Below are 18,501 nucleotides of genomic sequence, written 5' to 3' on the forward strand. Positions count from 1 at the left end.
TATGGGCAAAGGATCTGAATAGAGAGTTTTCAAAAGACATACAAGTGGACAACAATATATGAAAAAAAATACTCAGCATCTCTAATCATCAGGGAAATGCAAATCAAAATGACAATGAGATATCATCTTACCTTAGTAAGAACGGTTATTACCAAAAAGAAAACAATGTGTATTAAATGCTAGTGAGGATGCTGAGAAAAATGAACTCTTTTACACTATTTTACTCTTTTCATGCTATTTTAAATGAGATTTTTTCTTAATTTTTAAAAATATTCATACAGATAAATGCTACTAATTTTGCATGTTAATTTTTTATTCTGCCACTTTGCTAAATTTCTTTATTAGTTCTATTAGCTTTTTGTTAATCTTAAGGGTTTCCAACTTAGAAGATTATTTCATCTGCAAACAGAGATAAACTTACTTCTATTTGTTAAATTCAAATTCTGTTGTTTCTTAGATAGTGTCTAGGTGTGGTGGCTCATGCCTGTAATCCCAGCACTTTGGGAGGCTGATGCAAGAGGATTGCTTGAGCACAGGAGTTTGAGACCAGCCTGGTCAACATAATGAGACCCTATCTTTTCAAAAAATTTTAAAAATTAGTTGGGCGTTGTTGCATGGCCTATAATCCCAGCTACTTGGGAGGCTGACATGAAAAGATTCCCTGAGCCCTGGGAGGTCAAGCCTGCAGTGAGTTCTGATTGTGCCTGGGTGACACACCAGCCTGAGTGACAGGGTGAGACTTTGTCTCTAATAATAATAATAATAATAATGTGAAGATCATGAGTATCCTTTCTTGTTTCTGATCTTAGAGGAAAAACTTTCAGTTTTGGTATTGACTATGATGATAGTTGTGAACTTCTCAGCAATGAGTTTTATTATGTTGAGGAACACTCATTCTATACCTACTAAGTCAGGAGTTCTATCATGAAAGAGTGTTGAAATTAAAATGCATCTGTTGAGAATTTAATGTGATTTTTTTTTTCTTGAATCTGAATGTGGGGTATTACATAAATTGATTTGCATATGTTGAAATATTCTTACATTCCAGGGATACATCCCACATGGTCATGGTGTATGATTTTTTTGATTTACTATTTTGTTGAAGATTTTTGCATATATTTATCAGATTTGTTGGCCTATAGGTTTCTTTTCTTTATTTCAGTGTCTTTATCTGGTTTTGGTATCACGATAATGCTGACTTTATAAAAAGAGTTCAAAAGGATACCATTCTTTTTAACATTGTATTACTTTAAGAAGGATTGACAAACCTTTTTCAAATTTGGGGTAAATTTACCAGTAAAGTCATCTGGTTCTGGACTTTTCCTTGAGAGGTTTTGTGTTATTGTATCAATCTTTTCGCTAGTTGTAGGTCTCCTCAGACTTTCTAGTTCTTCATGTTACTACTGCGTTAGTAGCTTGTAGGTTTCTAGAAATTCATTCATTTCTTCTCAGTTATTCAGTTTATTGGTGAATAACTATTCATAGATCCTTATGAATCTATGTCCATTATGATCCTTTTTACTTCTATGGTATCAGTTATAATGATGTCACTGCTTTCATTTCTTCATTACCAATGCTTTTATTTCTGAATTATTTCTTCGAATGTACTTTTTAAAAATAATTAGTCTAGGCTGGGTACGGTGGCTCACACCTATAATCCCAGCAATTTGGGAAGCCGAGGTGGGTGGATCGCCTGAGGTCTGGAGTTCTAGACCAGTTTGGCCAACATGGTGAAACCCATCTCTACTAAAAATATAAAAACTAGCCGGGTGTGGTGGTATATGCCTGTAATCCCAGCTACTCCAGAGACTGAGACAGGAGAATCACTTGAACCCGGGAAGCGGAGGTTGCAGTGAGACAAGATTGCGCCACTGCACTCCAGTGTGGGTGACAGAGCAAGACTCTGTCTCAAAAAACAAACAAACAAAAAAAAAAAAAAAAGAAAGAAAGAAAAGAAAAGAAAAAAGAAAAAATAGTCTACTGTTTGTCAACTTTGATTACCTTTTCAAACAATGAAAGCTTATTTCATTGAATTTTTTTCTATTGTTTTCCTAATCTCTATTTCATTAATTTTCACTGTGATTTTTATTACATGCTTCTTCCTACTAATTTGGGATTAATTTGTTATTCTTTTTCTAGTTTCTTGTTGTGTACAGTTAGGTTGTTTATTTGAGATCTTTCCCTTTTTAATTACAATTTTTATTGCAATAAGCTTCACTCTTAGTACTGCTTACCACTGCTTTTGCTGCATCCCATAAGTTTTGATGGCTTGTATATTCATTTTACTTTTATATCTTCAGATGTAAAATTTCCCTTTTTTCCCTATTTTCTAATTTCCCTTTTAATTTCTCCTTTGACCTATTGGTTGACAAAAATACATTATTTAAAGTTCACATATTTGTGAATGTCCCTGTTTCCTTCTGCAACTAGTTTCCAGTTTTATTACATTGTAGTTGAAAAGATAGTTGGGATGAATTCAATCATCTTAAATTTGTGAATACTTATCTTGGGATCTAATGTGATCTATCCTGGAGAATTTTCTGTTAGTGCTTGAGAAGAATGTATAGTCAGCTGATGTTGGGTAGAATGTTCTGTATATGTGGATTAAGTTCATTTGGTCTACTGTTCAAGTCCACTCTTTGTTGATGTTTCTGTTATGTTGATGTACTTAATATTAATATTGGAGGATTGAAATTTCCTGCTTCTATTGTATTGCTATTGTTCCCTTCAGTTCTGTCAATGTTTGATTTATTTAGGTTTGTGTTCTGAGATAGATGATAGATAGATAGATAGATAGATAGATAGATAGATAGATAGAGCATTGCCCCTCTAGGCTTCTGAGATCACTCCTACTTCTTCTCATTCTATCTTCATCCTTAGTGTTTTAATATATGACACACTGCTGCTACTCTCCACCAGGCAACCCATCTGTTATAGGCTTTGTTCTTTAATTTTGAAAAATCATAACTTTCTTGTTTTAATTAAAAATAAGTATATTATTCTCTTGTTGAAAAACATCAGGGAAGAAAAAAGCCTGAAAGATTAAATTTAGAAAAACTCTCTTTATTTAGAAATATTTATTAGCATTTCATGATTATCATTATATAAAGAACTTGTTTTGTGTTTGTGTATGATATACTTGTATGTATATATATATGCACACATATATGTGCATTTGTACACATGAGCACACATACAAAGACAGAGGGAGAAAGAATAAAAAGCGTTTGTTCAAATTTGCTGACATTGGAGCAGTCATGATCGTTAAAGGAGATAAGAAAAAGAGAGTGCTCAAAAGAAGACATTTATAAAGCCAACAGACACATGAAAAAATGCTCATCATCACTGGCCATCAGACAAATGCAAATCAAACTGCAATGAGATACCATCTCACACCAGTTAGAATGGCGATCATTAAAAAGTCAGGAAACAACAGGTGCTGGAGAGGATGTGGAGAAATAGGAACACTTTTACACTGTTGGTGGGACTGTAAACTAGTTCAACCATTGTGGAAAATAGTGTGGTGATTCCTCAAGGATCTAGAACTAGAAATGCCATTTGACCCAACCATCCCATTACTGGGTATATACCCAAAGGATTATAAATCATGCTGCTATAAAGACACATGCACACGTATGTTTATTGCGGCACTATTCACAATAGCAAAGACTTGGAATCAACCCAAAAGTCCATCAGTGACAGACTGGACTAAGAAAATGTGGCACATATATACCATGGAATACTATGCAGCCATAAAAAAGGATGAGTTTGTGTCCTTCGTAGGGACATGGATGCAGCTGGAAACCATCATTCCCAGCAAACTATCGTAAGAACAGAAAACCAAACACCGCATGTTCTCACTCATAGGTGGGAATTGAACAATGAGATCACTTGGACACAGGAATGGGAACATCACACAATGGGACCTATTGTGGGGAGGGGAGAGGGGGCAGGGATAGCATTAGGAGAGATATACCTAATGTAGATGACGAGTTAATGGGTGCAGCACACCAACATGGCACATGTATACATATGTAACAAACCTGCACGTTGTGCACATGTACCCTAGAACTTAAAGTATAATTTAAAAAAAAAGAAAAAGAGAGTGCTGAATCGCATTGTGTCTTTACGTTTCTACAATTATGTGTAATTATCTATCTATCTATCTAATCAATCTATAATGTAATTATAGATCCTAAGAAGCCCCATAGTGTGTCCTCTACAGCTAGAGGCAAAGCCCAGGAATGTCTGTAATTCCAACCCAAATCCAAAGGCCTGACAACCAACAGAACCAATGGTCCAAGTCTCATTCTAAGTCCAAAGGCCCTGGGAACAAGGAGTGTCAATATCTGAGGCTAGGAAAAAATGGATATCCCAGGTCAAGCAGAGAGCAAATTCACCCTTCCTCCACTTTGTTCTTCTATTCAGACCTTCAAGGAATTAGATGATGTTCACCCACATTGGTGAGAGCAATATTTATTCAGTCTGCCAATTCAAATGCTAATCTCTTCTGGAAATACCCTCATAGACACACTGACCTTCATATTAGACTAATGACTCTGGTGGACTTTTTCTTTTTCTTTTACAGAAGATTATTTATACCATAGTATTCTACGTACTTTAGAGTTACAGTTGATATGATGAAATAAAAATAATTAGACATCTTAATTCATAGAATGATCTTTTTTGATTTATGTGATTTGAGACTGTTCAAACAGAACCCTTTATGGTTGGTAAAAACAAGTTTCCAAAATTGCAAAGCTAAAGCCTGAACAAATTGTTGTCCAGATAGACCACTGAACATTTACCTTCTTTGATACATTCCCTTTAAATTCCTGACAATGAGAATTAGATACTTTAAAGTTATATAAAAATTTTATGTTTTAAAATTTTATGCACATTTAATTATATATGTATATAAAATAATATACACACGTGTATATATACACATTTGTATGCATGTTTACATATGTACACATATATACACATACACATATAAATGTGTATATATACTGATAAATTGAATTAAGATAGTAATAAGGAAACTCCATTCAAAACATGGTTTGGGAATTTTCTTATAACATACATCATTCTTCACTATCATTCCTGAATGTGGAAGAAAAATGACTAATGCTTTCTTTACGGAAATGTCATAAACTTAAATGTATTACCGCCAATAAGATGGCAAATCAACTGTAATGCTATATCCTAAAATTTCAAATACAAATTGATTGATGAAAAGAGAAGGCCACCTACAATCAATTGTACTGCACAGATAATGTCAATGTTTTCACAAATGGTATTTTAATAGGCTTCTGAAAAGTTTTTTTTTAACAAAACCATGAAGATCATTAATTACTTCATGTTTTCTGCCCCAAAATATTCTGAAGAAAGTAAGAATCTTAGTGTTATTCTCAGGAAAGGAATATTGTTCAGAAAACATTTATGTCATGTTGCTTTGCTCAGAACTTTTGCTCTTTGGCATATAGTTATATGTTTTTTAACCTGAAGCATTAGAACTCTCAATCTGATCTTATAAAGAATCCCAAGTACTTCCATCTCTGTTTGAAGTCACTCTGTCAAAAATAAAGCAAATTTGTAGTTGCCAATTATTTGGTATTTTTCTCTGAATTAACACATTAATTAACAAATGTCTCATGATGTGAAATCTAAAAATGCTTCCCTACCTCATCAAGATACTTCCCACTACTTTTTCCCACAACTTTTGTGAGAAAATGCTTTAATTGTGAAAAATCTCTTGCAAAATAGGACATTTTACAAGATATAATGGTTTTGATACTCTTGTACACAGTTGTTAAATCTGTGTTAAATAACTAAAGCCAGAATTTAACAAGAATGACTTTTCTCTTTACAACCTCAATTTTAAACCCATACATTTTATTTTGTGTGGAAATAATTTTAACAACCATTAGCCACCTGCCCATCATTTTACGACAAGCAAGGCTCACCGAACCTGCAATTAGCCAATTACACAAACTATTATATTGCTTGCAATTGTCATCAGAAAAATAAATTCAAGCACATTTCCCTATACTGCAGGAGAGCTATGTCAATAGCTTGTTTGTAGTCTGGGATATAGCATGACTTTTTTTTTTTGACAGTAATGACTATAAAATAATTATCAGTTTTGTCACCCCAGTTTTCCCTGTAGTTGCATACAGTTAGATTCAGCATTAATCTCTTTTGTTTTCTTTCAAAGTGAAAATTTGCTGTTTTTCATCAAACTCCAACTTTTTGGACTAAGGATGTGATTTGTAAAAGTATTTCATTTGTTTGGTTGATTAATAGGTACATCATAACAGTTTCTTGACTTGAATTTTAAAATGGATATTTATATTTAAAATATAGATTTTCTCCCTGAATGGGTTAGATTTGAAATAACACAGTTCTCTTAACCCTATTTGTACCAAAGACTCGATCCATTGGAAGCTTAAATATTATCTAACTGACTCATTCCCTTTCTTCCCCTGGCCCATTCAAATGCACAGACACAAAGTGTGTGTGCAGTTTTAACAGGATCACACATTTCAACAGACAGCAGGTTAATGATTTTGCATATCCCCAATATTTTTTAAAAATCTGCTGGAGATTACAACTTTGGTTTTATCCAAACATGTCTTATTTTTCAAAATCAAAATATATTTTTTAAATGTTTAAAAATTTAAGTTAAATATTTTTAATATCTCAGCTCTACCTATGTCATGCACAATAAGAAGACTCAGTTCCTTACTGCCTTGAGCATTTTGCTATCTTTCATAAGTATTAAGACAACTTTAATAAAGGAACAGCTGGCATTATGCAAATTCATTGATATGAGAATAACTAATATGAACAGTAAGTTGCATATCTCTGACACACATTTCTCGGGGGAAACCTTTGAATGTGTATTAAACTATTAAAAATAAAAGCAAATGACAATGAAATTAAAAACTCTTGATTTTAATATAATTTTTCCTTTATATTATAACTCTGACATCTAGTATCAGGAAAAACAAACTTTAAATATTTCTCCAAAGTTTCTGCATAAATTCTTAACATGAAAATTAAAATATAGTATTTGTACTCAACATTTTATATTAACATCTCTGTATTTTAATACTAAAATAAGTCATCATTACAGTTATAGTATTCTTTGAAATTTTTTTACATAAATAGCAAAATTCAAAAAACTTCAACTTGTCTTTTACTATTCATATTCCTAATTCCACAAAGCAGTACATGTCTAGATTTTGAGGCAAGATTTAATATGAAATTTTTACTAAAGTCTTATCACCACTTTCTTACCCTATACTTGTGTGGGTTCAACTTGTCCGGAGTTATCATCTTGGCATCACTTGAAGAGTTTTGGCCGTCTCTGGGAAGCCACAGCAGACTGACTCCCTGACCTTAAGATAACCTTTTTCCCTGACCCAATTTATGACCATTTGCCACAATCTCTTTTTAATTTTTTTCACCAAAGGTGATGTTTCTAATGATAATAGAAAAATGAAATAACTACTTCCTTCCAAATATAACCTGCTCTTTATATTGAAATGAAATCTACAGAAAAGCAAATAATAATGGACCTCAAATTACAGCTTTCCCAAAGAAACATCTATTGTACTTAAATATTTGAGATGATGTTGAGCTGTGTTAAATCCAGCTTATTTTCCTCTTGAGTCTTTTCTCATCACAAATTCAAAATACACTAAAAGCAGGGAAGTCATTTCGCTCTGTGCTCTACTATAATTTTTAACATGTGAACTTTTATAAGGCTTGTTTTCTTTGATTGGCTGATATCTTAAAATGACTAAAATATGTATTTAAATTTTTTGTAGGAAAAGTAATATTTAAACTAAATAAACAAAATGCATGCCTTTATAATATATCTCTTACAAAGCAAACTTTGGAAATGTAAATTGCATGATTAATATAATTTATTGTATTGATAACTGATAAGCATGTAATTCACAATATTAACTTTTTGTTTTTGTTCCAATGAGAAAAAATTTTAATTATATTAGGTGAACACTTTAGGGAGAGAAGAATCAGAAAAATAAAGCAAATTTCTGCAGACATACTAATTTATCCTCGTAGCATATTTTCACAACAACATAACAGGTTAATTTTTTAAATTATACATTAAGAATAGACAATAATGTTAAAATTATATTTGGCATCATTGGCTCTGCTTCACAGCATACAAAATCTAGTTGACTTTCATTTCACGGAATATAATTAGGAAAAGAAATTGAAGAGGAACAGAGAAAACTAGACTGAATGAATAAAAAATCATTCACTAAAATGAGCCAATTCAAATGCAATTAAAACTTCAAAAAATGTATTAAGCAAAATATAAAAATTGAGTCCCAGCAACATAAGGAAATTGTGTCAAATCATTTTTTTCTAATTGTAGTGAATTGGTTTTTACACTTTTAATCTCTGATTCTTATTGGCACTTCTTTATTAAATTACAAATCACATCTCTTAGAAACGAAGAATAAACTATTTTAATAAAATAATTTATTTGGACAAAATGGTTAACTTATCAGTTATTAATACATGCTTATTTTTTAGATACATTGTAAACTGTTTTTTACATGTAATCACTGATATTTGACCTTCTTTTTAATATTTATATGATTCCATGTGAGTAAACCGATTTTGTTCCCAGTTTTAATTTATTTCAAGCAATTTTATTATAATGCATTTAGCCTTGAAAACTTTTATTTAAGAAATACTAAAACATTAAACATATAATTAACCATCAAAGAAGCTGTTCCTAATCAAACTAGGTTATAGCTCATAACTCCACCCACCAAGCCTATCTCTCATTTAATGGTGGTTCTGAGGTACATTTAAAGTCATAATAAAAACTAAATATGGCCTGAAAAGGATTTCATACTTCTATATTTGAATCATTGTGGATGAACTGCAACCTAACTTAATAGGGAGACAAGATTGAAAACCTAACTTAGAAGTATGCGCCTGTAACAACAGCTGAGTCTTGGCCAATCTCAGAAGCCACATGTCAACCACTCGTACACTGCTGAGTGTTCAAACTGTGTTCAAATAAGGCAAACACCAACCTGTACCTGAAGGAGGATTTCTGTTACCCCGTCATGGGACTCTCGATAGGGGTCTCATTTCCTTTACTCAGCCTGCCACTCTCAACTCTTTGTGGGAGGAACAGCGAGAGCAAATGAGGTGAGAACTGGAGTGCTCACTTGGACCCGCTGTGTTTCACCCTTCATGGGAGGGAGCACACAGATGAGTGGGTGCAGGAGCCACAGCAGGTGCTTCTAGGTGCTAGCAGGAGCAAACTCCATGTTGGCCCTGTGGGAGCATCCATTGCTCTTTATCTCTGCTGTCCCTGGATTGCTTAAGTGTTCACAGCTCAATGGGCCCTCTACTTTTGAGCTTGAGGCAGCTGCCTTCTGCCAGTGAGGGCAAAGGGCCAGTGTGAGAGCCTTTTGTATCCATATTTGTGGCTCCTGAGCTCTTGTCTGATGTCCAGGAAAAAGAAAGTCACACAAACAAATTGAAGGATGGCAAATGTGTGGGATGTTATTGCTGATGAAAGTAGCTCTCAGCAGGTAGGGGAGCTGAAAAAGGTATGGGGTGGGCAAGTAATCTTCCCATGAAGAATCTTCCCCTTTAGATTATTCTCTGAAGTTACACCATCAAGCTGTCCCTCAGAAGTCAAGCCGTTTCTCTCCGATGTCCAGCCTTAGTCCCCAACATCCAGCTGTTTCTCCTCTCTGTCAGCTGAGTCTGGGGTCTTTACAGGCACAGGATGTAGGGTGGGGCAGGCCATGGGTAGTTTAGGAAAAGGCAATAGGGATACAAGTTCTCACTTTGAGCTACTGTTTTACGTTTTTCAGTTTGAGGGTAGGGTTTTGTTGGGTACTTGCATTTTTCTGCCTAGAATTTTTCTGCCCCCCCATCCCTATAATAACCAATTCAGCTATTCCTGTACCTCACTTCTGATTTTTATATGTCACTTTACTTTATTTGTCTATAAATTTGTTCTTACCACAAGGCACCCCTGGAGTCTCTCTCAAACTGTTGTGATTCTGGGGGCTGCCTGATTCACAAATTGTTCAATTAAACTTCTTTAAATTTAGTTTGCCTGAAAGTTATTTTTTTTTTTAAACAGATGTAACCAAAATGGGGTCTGAAGTACAGCTGCTAACAACTCCCATGAGCAGAGTGAACAAGCAAGGGACCTGCTGGACCCACTGTGTCCTTTGAACTCTCAGAGCAGGTGGGAATTGTGGTAAGTCCTCTCTCAAATTTCAGAACTCCATGGATTTGTGTTTTCAGCTCTACAAGTTTAGTTGAGCAAATTTTGTTCCATATTGAGTTTGGAAGTCATGACAGAAACTGGACTGGGTCCAGGATCAAATTTGATCTTGTAATTAACTGGCTTGGATCCAGTTAGAGGTCTCTTACATATGACTGGATCAGAAAGAAACTGGTAGTAAGTGGTAATATTGCAGGGTTGTAAAATTTAGGTTTTGAAAATTCATGGGGATTTTTGCATTCTACCCCTTTGTTTCGTTTTTCTTGCATGCTTAGCTAGGAAGAAAATCATTGGGTGAGTTAATCAAGGGAACCAGAAAGCAAAGCCAATAAATTAGGTAAAAATGGATATTTAATTTTTGAAAAACTGGGTTTCTTCCAGCTTATACATTAGGCCCAGGAAGCAGCAAAGTCTTACAGAAATGGTGAAATCTTACTAAAGAAAACTTACAGTGGAACGTGCCAAATGAACAACACACCAAAGTGTATTTAAAAATGAGAGCTTGCAAATTAGTGTCACCTAGGGATGCCTATTAATATGCAGAAGCTTCTAAGATCATTTAGACAGGATGGGGCCCATCAAGGGGCAAGTTGGAGACTTGCTAGTTTGATATTGGGTGCTAAGCAGAGTAGCTAATTAAAGTCTATGTTTGTCACTCATATTTTGCACTGACCAGAATGGAAAATGCTAATTTGGTTACCCCATACAACCCCTTGGGAAGCATTTTGCAAAACTGAGAAGATTTTGCCTGTGGTTTCATGATTTTTCTTTGTGATGCAGCTTGGCTCCTGGAACTACAGTGTAGCAAGCAGGGTCACCAGGGCTGCTCAGGAAAGGGGAACGCAGAACATGACATGCCAGCAAAAGAGTAAGAATTTCTTACCGGTTAGACTGCTGACCTCTGTCTCTCTCTGTGCCAACTGGTTTAATGAATGGTAAAAATCACTCTTTATCTCCTCTGTAAAGTTTTGATTAATGCAAAAAAGAATTCTGAGGCTAATCTTAAGCTGTAGTGAATCTGGTGTACTTTGTACTATGAATTCATCTTCTGTATCTTTCTGTCATAAAGATGGGTACCTTAGCATAGAATGTGAGCTAGGACACCTATAAGCCCTCTGATCAAGATGACCCAGCAAACTGTTCAGTTATGTTCTAGGGACCATGAGTTTTTGTTTTTGTTCCAATGAGAAAACCACGTGGCAGTACTTTCTCTTTGTCTCCACCGTCACAATGGCAGCCAGGGTTCAATTCCTGGCTCAGGAAATGAATCCTTTCTGGATTGATATCTGCATGACTTTCACCATTTGTTAATTATCTTCCTCTTCATGAACTGTCTTGAATTTTCCTTTCTGTAAGAACCTGAGAGGTTACTTTTGATAAAGTTCAAAAGCCAGATATATTGGCAGTTGGGCATGGCTAAAGTGAGGTAGTAAGAGATTTAAAAGTACTCCACCTTAAAGCTAATAATCCAATGAAAAAACTTAAAAACTAGCAAATGAAAAATCCTACAATTACTGGATCTTCTTCTGTCTGTGTAGTTATATATGTGTTGTGTGTGTGATGTTTATATAAAAGAGCTCTAATTAATTAACTTAAAGAAAAATAATTGGTTAGATCAAATGTTTTGAAAAACAAGTAAAAACTGTAATGCCTTTTAGTTTATGTGACTTTAGTAGTCTTTGGGAACTAAAGACAGTTTTAAAGATTATTGGTTAAATAAAAATATCTTCAAAAATGTAAACATTTGGTTTAGATTATGCAGGTCACATATTAGATTTGCTAAACACCTTAAGGTTATAAACTGCTTCTTTGACTTTTAAACATTGTTCAATTTACATATTTTGAAGCACTAGACTCTAGATAAGGCCTGGGAAATGTGGAATTAGCCATGTCCCCTAGTCATGCAAATAAGGTTATAAACAAAAGAGATTTTATATAAGAAAAGATCTTTCTTGTGTGGTAAATTCTTGTTCTGAAATAAAATGACTAGTTTTTTAAAAAGAGGGATAGTTGGGACAAGTCAGAAAGTTCAAGCATGTCTTAGAAGGTCAGCATGAGTCATGAAAGAATTTGTGAAAGAGAATTGATGCAAAAAATGCTGTACAACTTGCCTGCTTTACAGCTAGGTAAGGCATATGACAAGTGGTGAAGTTAGCCACTCCGCTTAACTTCTCTGGAAAGACTGGAAAAAGTCAGACCTTATCTGCACTTCTGTCTGTGTCCTAGGCCTCACACCTAGTACATAACTAGAATTTCCTACTTACCAAGGTTTTCACCAAAAATAAAAGCCGCTAAGATTTAATATTGTAACATGTAATTGAGATTACTAAAAAAAACCAGTTTTACATGCCAGGTGTGTAAGGAAAGTGAAATGTGTTTTTGGTAAAAAATTATAAGAAGGCATGGAGATGTGGATGCTTTTGCCTAGATTACAAGGCTAAAGAATTGTTTTAAATTTGATAAAATAAAGCTAAATATTTGAAAAAGTTATAGAAGGTTTGTGAAAATATGATCTTGTAAAAAGAAATTCTCTGTGAACATTAGCTATAGTTAAAGGGGTATTATTAAGTTTTTCTCTAAATTGAACATTGGAACAAAAGCACAGCAGGTTTTTCTTAGAGCACCAATCTGCTCTTTCACACAAATTGTAAAGGGTTATAATATGTTTATGATAATCTCACCTTATGGTAAAACTGATTAAGATTGGATAGATTTGTCGATAAGATTTTATTAAAAATTGAAGTAGACATTAATAGTAGACTAATGCAAGGGTGACATTTGGCTCTCTCTCTTGAACAAGATTTCCATGTAATATTAAAGCATGATGACAAATTTTTGTTTGCTTTTTGAATAAATTACTGAAAAAAGAATAGAAAGACAAGAGACAGATTATTTGGAAAGCTAAATCTTCCCTCTATCAATGAGTAAAAGTTTTTGCCTTTTTAAAACATTTTGAGTCTTTATTTTGGCTAAATAAATGATTTATGGTGACCTGGAATTCTATTTCATAATATCAAATGTTTTAGACCTTTCACATATCTGATAGGCTTCCCAAAGTCAAATTTCAGGATGAAAATTATCTTTTCTGACCTCTAACTTTGGGGTGCTACAGAGGGTCCCCGAAGCACCCAAAAGAGAGGTAAACAGGGCTATTTGATATGTTAGGTTGCATGGGAAGCAGTGTCAAGCTAAGAGATAATGTTTAACCTTCTTTATATTTTAGTTTATATTTTAGCATATGTCATCAACATATTCCAAAATTGTATGGGATTTCTAAAGTTCTAATATTTCTGAGTATTTGTTATCTATCATAATTATGGTTAAGTTTTTGTAGACCACAGAAATAACCAAATCTCCTTGTCTATTGTGTCTTTATAACTATTTAAAGTCATTTTCACAATTAATTGCTTAATGCTGATGCAGTTCCTGAAAACTTCATAAGCACATAAAATCCTAGAATATGGTATCTTTTAGGAGGTTCATTAAAGGATGGAAAGGACCCAGAAAGCACTCTTGAATACAGGCTTCTAATAAATATAAAATCATATCATGTGTAAGAATTTCCCATGAATTCCCTAATTCCCCAAGAATTGGACTGGGTAAGAATTCCTAAAACTTTAATAAAAAGACTGACTGGTTTATAAAACTGATAACACAAATAGAATGACAATTATTTAATTAACAAGTAAATACTTTGCCAAACTTTGCTACATCAGACAATACTGAAATTTTTAGATATACAATTTGAATGAACATCATTTTTCCATGGTTTGGAGTAAAAGAGGCAATAACCAGAAATGTAGCCCTTATGATAGACTCTATAGCAGATTCTACTGTAAAGCCTATGGTCACACAACAGACTTTAAATTTTCTTGTGAAAGTTATGCTAAGTAACTGAATTGGTTGAACAGAAAATTAACTGTGCAGCTGGCTGGCATGGTTCAAGACTTCTCTACTATCATGAGACTCTTATCTTTGAACTTTTTTTCTTGTTTATGCCTCTATGAATAATGGAAATAAGAAAGGAGTCTGTTTTGTGCACTTATGAGGTGTACTTTTTTTTGTAAAGGATTTTGTAGCCAACCTTATACATAGATAAAAGATGAAGGCCCAATTCAGGTGAGAAAGTTTAATGGTACATACTTTTCTTCATATTCAGTCAGAAACAGAACATTGATTTACTATTCTCACCCACATCAAGGGTTAAAGAGAATATTGCCAGAAGGCCTTCACTCTTCTAGAAGGGCATCATTTTTCCATGGTTTGGAGTAAAAGAGGCAATAACCAGAAATGTAGCCCTTATGATAGACTCTATAGCAGATTCTACTGTAAAGGCTATGGTCACACAACAGACTTTAAATTTTCTTGTGAAAGTTATGCTAAGTAACTGAATTGGTTGAACAGAAAATTAACTGTGCAGCTGGCTGGCACTGTGGCCTATGAAGAACTATATTAAATGAAGATTATAGAGATTCAGCTGTAGGATATTAACCAAAAGACTCCCTATCTAACTCATTCTTTTCTCTTTTCAATTTTAGGTGATTTGGTTTATGGGGAGTCTGAATAAGGAGCATACTCCAAACTCTTGGTATTATCCTCCCAAACAATAGTAATAATAATAGTTTCCCTGGTGCACTGTATTTTCTCAAAGGTTCTAAATGTTTGCATTCAGCCACCCCTAGAATGTCAAACGGTCGGTCTTTACCTGAATGACAAGAGTTGAAAGAAGTATACAATCATGAGGACACTGTAACCTATGAATGAGGTGCTGAGACAGGAAACTCAAAATGATGGTAACTGAAAATGATGCTAAGGCCCTAAGTTGTGGTCACACTTTCACCTAAGTGAGAGCCTGACCAAAAAGGGAGAATTTTTAAAACAAAATTATGAGAAGCCATTGTTTTAGACTAAACTCATGCACTAGACACCAACAGACCAAATCAAACTAAAATGAAATTGGTCATGTTAACTGTGCCTAGAACAGATCAGGTTTTGTTTTTCTCCTCTAAACAGGATGTTCCAACATAAGGAGGTACCCTCTATTCAAGTCATTGTTCCTACCTTTGCAAAACTCACTGCTCTACTATTTCTCAGTGGGCTTAAAGACCAAATAAGTACACCTACGGCATTGATAGTGACATCAATGACAAGAGTTTTGTTCAATCTCTCAAAATTGAGAAAATGACCAAAAGAGGGGAATTGCTAAAGTGAAGTACATATGGCCTGAGAAGGATCTCATACATCTATATAGAAGTCCTTATTGACAAACTGGAACCTAACTTAATAGGTAGACAAAATTGAAAACCTAACTTAGGACTACTACCTGTAATGATAGCTGAGTCTTGGCCAATCCCAGCAGCCACATTTCAACCAGTCATATCCTGTTGAGTGTTCAAACTGTGTTCCAATAAGGCAAATGCCAACCTGTAACCACTCCAGTAATTCCTGTACCTCACTTCCAATTTCTGTACATCACTTTACTTTTTTGTCCATAAATTTGTTCTGACCATGATGCACCCCTAGAGTCTCTGAATCTGCTGTGATTCTGGGAGATGTCTGATTCATGAATCGTTCATTGCTCAATTAAACTCCTTTAACTTTAATTCAGCTGAAGTTTTTCTTTTAACAAAAGAAATCAAAACATGAAAATTGATGATACAATCTAACCACACTCATTTCCAATGTGTTTTCTTTATTGTTAACAAGTTGGTATGGCTCATTATCAGAGCCTATGGTACTAAAGAGTAGAAAAACTTCCTGGAGAAATTGACAGTCTGATTAAAAAGATATCAGGAAGAACTCCTTGTTAAAAAAAAATAGGTTATCTATTATTCAGTCTTAAAAGTAGAATACCTCTTTGGTTGTGTGATTACTACTATTTATTATACAAAATGCAAATTCTCTGAAAAAGTTGGCACTTTTAGGCATAGGGATAATTTTTTTTCTTTGTCTTTTTTGTTTTGTTTTTTTCTTGCCACTGCTTTTGACTCAGTCTGTGATCTAGTTCTTTGATACTTGGTGACATATCAAAAAGATGCCAAGACTTTTTGGGAATTTTCAGCTATAAGAACCATTGTTATGTTCAATTCAAACTGGGCTCCCACTGGTGAGCCTCTTATCAATCACATCCCAGGTAGTACACCTTCAGCCTTTTTCTCCAAGGCTGCCCTTGTCCCTCCAGGCAGCCTTTTTTGATGCGCACTTTCAACAACTTAAGTTTGATTTCCTTTGGCAATATCCGTTTGACCCAGGGACAATTCAAGCTTTCTCTCTCTGATGAATAAAAAAAATTCCTTGCCAATTTGCCACTAGAATTTCCTGAAAAACTAATTGGTAATTTATATGACTATTTTTCCCACCACCCCTGCTGAAATGCAACCTACCAGAACTGGGAAGGTGATAACAAAATGCATGTGTTCGATCATATTTTTTAGCATTTCTTCAGCCTTATGTATTACCAGTAGTCGCCTTATGCTTTTATACTTTAATCCTTATATATCAAAATTTCTTAGAGAACAAATGTTATATGAAAGATTATATTATTAACGTTTTATAAGTTGCATAAGAGCCATATGCATACTTCTTTCTCTCTTTCCATGTATTCTTTATGATGCCTAAAATCTATAAAAATAGTACAGGACCAATGAAAATTAGCATCTAAAGCCTGGAGTCCCTAAGCCAGAAGAGTAGTTTTCAAAATTAAAACTTTTGCTGATTTTATAAATGCACCAATATTCTTGAAAACTTTATATATTTTATGAAAACTTGGCATTATATTGGTGATTATCATTACACATAGCAACACATCTCCTATACATAGAAATTTAAGATAACATGTATTTGAGTAACTTGGTTTGTAAATACCTTTTAAAAATGAATATCTTAAAAAGAATTAACACTATATATTAAAACAAAGAGACACAGTTTTATAATATATGAATTATTCAGCCACCAGCTTGGTTGGCAGTCTTTCTCAAGTAACAGTATAGCTTCATATTTAGAGAAAGATTAATGACTGAATTCTATTAAAAACTATAGAAATGTCTTTAAATAATTGTCCATTTCGATGTACCACAATGATATTTCCACAATGATTGAGTTTACAAGTTGGATTTACAATACAATACTTCTTATTGAAAACAACTATGTGATCTTATATTATGAAACAATTATTTTCTGTTTAAAAAGTATGGTAATTTAATTAGGGTAGAAAAACAGAATGAGAAGAAAGTACAAATATATTTAAATGAATATATAAATGAATAGATAGATAGATTCAAAGCTTTCTGAGGAATATAGTTAGACTTTAAAAAATATCAAATGTGCATATTTTCTGGAGTTGAATTTTAGCAAACGAATCACATAAAGCAGATCACACTCTAATCAAAATAACAATGTATGCAGTTGGTGCTAAAGTAATTGTGCTTTTGTCATTAAAAGTAACAGCAAAAACCATTTACTTTGGCACCAAACTAATAGCTGCTAGTACTTTTGTTAGTAATTTTAATTATTTACATTTTCCTCTTGATTTTTCTTAATGCTGGTCATATCGTTTACTAAAGATATGTACTAGTTCAGTTAATGTTTCTTTAGGGGATAAAACATAGAAAGTGGGTTTATAGTCAAATATCTGAACAAAATTAGTAGTTTTTCAATACTCTTCCAGAAAATTACATGGATTCAAGCAAGATTATATATGAATGTAGGATATCCATAAATCAGTAAAAAAAAAAAAAAAAAAAAAAAAAAAAATCTTACCTGCTTTTTTGTCAGTAACTACATTTTTATTTTTCTAGTGTAGATCATTGCAGATGAAACATCACATCATTGACAAGAGTTTAAAGCTTTAACATTGTACCAGGGAAGAAAAATAGCATTTCAATCCTGGAAATGAAATAGTTCAATAATTCATAGAGTGCTAAAAATTTCTGTTATCAAACATTATATCATCAAAGTCAGTAAGTAAAATGTAAGTATAGTCCTTCCACTTTATTTAAAATACTCATGAAAATGACTTGTAGTACACCTTTTAAATCTACTCTTTTTCAACATATCATAATATAATGTTAAAAATAAGTTAACTTATTAACAAATTATAAAAAACATTTTCTCTGTAGTTTAAAAAAGTTTTATCTAATAATTGTATCATCTCAAACTTTTCATACTTTGACAACTAGCATAGTCTTTCTTTTATT

At 33.5% G+C, this 18,501-nt stretch overlaps 1 long non-coding RNA gene across 1 annotated transcript in view; it reads right to left on the bottom strand.

Moving 5' to 3' along the window:
• Positions 1–18,501, bottom strand: part of LOC126932044 (uncharacterized) — a 71,284-nt gene that overhangs the window by 22,451 nt on the left and 30,332 nt on the right. Inside the window, exon 2 of the long non-coding RNA XR_007718093.1 lies at positions 18,065–18,190. This is a non-coding gene — a long non-coding RNA (uncharacterized LOC126932044). The remainder of the gene's footprint in view (positions 1–18,064; positions 18,191–18,501) is intronic.

The sequence above is a fragment of the Macaca thibetana genome, chromosome 12 (assembly GCF_024542745.1).
Source record: "Macaca thibetana thibetana isolate TM-01 chromosome 12, ASM2454274v1, whole genome shotgun sequence".
In the NCBI taxonomy this organism is placed as follows: Eukaryota; Metazoa; Chordata; class Mammalia; order Primates; family Cercopithecidae; genus Macaca; species Macaca thibetana.